Below are 2477 nucleotides of genomic sequence, written 5' to 3'. Positions count from 1 at the left end.
CCTGCGGCGGTGCCTCGAAGGGCAGAGCAGGGCCACAGGGTGCAACTGCGGGCCGTGCACTCGGGGTTGGGCCTCTGGGCCTTTGGAAAGGCGGGCAGGCGGGCGGGCGGGGAGCAGGGCGACGGTGTCAGCTGTTCCTCTAGGTGGCAAGTGGCCGGCGGCCCTCCCTCTGACCCCCAGCAGGTCCCCAGTCTCAGTCCCGGGACACAGGGGCCGCTTCGGGGAAAAGCACCCCAACCCTTAATAAGAAGCTCTTATTCTTCACAGGCCGGGACCCCAGTCCACATCGCGCCCAGCCACGTGGGAAGGTCTGGTCGCCCCCTACCCAATGAACACACCCCCTGAGGCCCGGGGAGAACAAGAACTTGAGGCCAGAATTCGGCCTTACCCCCTGCTGTCCACCTGAGCAAAGGGTGTGTGTGTGTGTGTGTGTGGTGGGGACTGGAGGGACTGGGGTACCCACTCCCGACCCTTACATGTCGCCCCTTAAATGTGCGCGGGCTGGCCTGGCCTCGCCCCCTCTGTGCACTCAGGTTCCACCCCCTCCCCCCAGCCTGGGGAGACGCCCCCAAGTGGCCTGCACCCCACCCCCTGGAAACTTTGATGGGAAGGTTGTCCGATGCCCCCCCTTAGTGGGTGCAGGGCCCCGAGCTGCGGGGTGGGTGGGGGGAAGGTCACCGCCCCCCTGGCGGCACCTTGCACCCCATCCGCTTGCTCTCCCCACATAGTGCCCGGAGGAAAAGCCACTTGCCCATCACACAGAAGGGAGGGAGGAGGAAGCCGATGGAATGTTGACATTGAAATATTCAAGTGGACGCACAGATCCTTCCAGAAATGCGTGTTGCCATGCCTACCAGGCCCATGAGATAATGCGCATGCTGGTGCCCGGGCTGGGCTGGGCCGGTTCAGAGGCGGATTATATACCCCTGCGCATCGGGGCCTCCCAGGCAATGCTGCCCCCGCCGCCTGAAAAAAATACCCCAAAGCCACCGTGTCCCAGGAAGGAAAGCCCAGGCCCTGCTGAAGGAAACCTACCTGGCTGGGCGCAGCCTCCAGGAGTAACTCTGCGTTTTATTTTTTATTTTATTTTCCCTTTTTCTTGGCCGGGGATTTGCGGGAAGAGTGACCCAACAAATCGCAGCTATTGGGGAAACATCTAGAGCCTCAAATCAAAAAAGAAAAGAAAAAAAAAAGAAAAGAAAAAAAAAGAGAAACCACAGGCCCATGCAAACCCGTTCCTGCCTTTTACAATTCCTTCCTGAGCGAGCGCGCGATGCGCACGCACATACCCGGTTTACTGGTGTCTGGGGAAAGGTTAAACGGCGCCCGGGGCCTGGCTCGGGAGAAAACACACTCTAAAAACACAGACACGGTATTTGGTTTGATCTGTTGCAAAAAAAAAAAAAATGTATTTGATTACTTGAGTAAAATTACAGTATCTCTGTTGTTAGTACGTATTAAATGTTAAAGAAATTGGACCCCCCACCCCTTTCCTTTCAACTTTCCAAGAAAGTGCATGTAACAGTCCAACGGTTCCTTCCAGACCGAACGCAAAATAAACCGACACGAGGCCTGCGCTCTCGACCAAGAAGCAGCCACTTGCTCGCGTGAGGACACATATGTACATTTTAATGAACGTGACAGTTCTCACTGTATTCACAAGAGCATCTACGGTTTCTCCATCGAAGGCTGTTCAAGACGCTATACGTAGCAGCAGCAGCATTGGGAAATTCCAGCACACGTTTGCTATGGTGAAGAGATACCTACAAGGCAAAAAATGTTACGTCTCAGTTCCCACTACCAAAACAACACTTGTATTTTCTCTAGAGAATTCGGCGTGCTCCTTATTGTACAGAAACCTATGAACATCGGGGACAACTCAAGTAAAAAGCACAATACAAGAGCAGTTCAGAACGGAAATGGTTAAATCTACAAAAAAAAAACAAAACAGGTTGAATTTTAGGATAAAAATTTAAAATAAAAAAAGGCAAAACAAACAAAAACCCCAAACCAAAAAAAAAAAAAGAAAAGAAAAAATAAAACCCCAAACCTTTCAAAAGAACCACACTGTTCAGTTTGTACGTCTTTAGTCCTTTTCCTTAATTCTGTTTTTTTTCGGAAGATGAGACAATGCGTTTGCTGAGAAAATGCTCCAGCAGGATCAAAGTGTACATGTATATACAGACTTTATTAGAGATCTAATGCATCGCGGGGGCATGGCGCCCACACCGGATTCGTATTAAACCGGATATAGAAAATAAGTTAATGCCAGATTAAGACCGCCGAGCAGGGCAACTTTTGCAATTGCCATAAATGTTACAGCGAGTTTACAGCACTCTAGTCAATTAGTATTTAGTCCCAAATACAGAAGACCAAAGTTAACACGCTTGCATTCTGTCTGCAGAGCCGGGTTATATCACTAATAAATAAGCTTTCTGAGAACTCTAGAAGTGGAACAAGGTACAAAAGAATGTCTT

General features: G+C 50.6%; 1 protein-coding gene across 1 annotated transcript in view; it reads right to left on the bottom strand.

The window, feature by feature from the left end:
* LOC102252067 (sal-like protein 1) overlaps positions 1-2477 on the bottom strand; it is a 25753-nt gene that overhangs the window by 16082 nt on the left and 7194 nt on the right.

The sequence above is a fragment of the Myotis brandtii genome, unplaced genomic scaffold, assembly GCF_000412655.1.
Source record: "Myotis brandtii unplaced genomic scaffold, ASM41265v1 scaffold633, whole genome shotgun sequence".
Lineage (NCBI taxonomy): Eukaryota > Metazoa > Chordata > Mammalia > Chiroptera > Vespertilionidae > Myotis > Myotis brandtii.
This window is presented reverse-complemented; position numbering and strand designations above follow the sequence as displayed.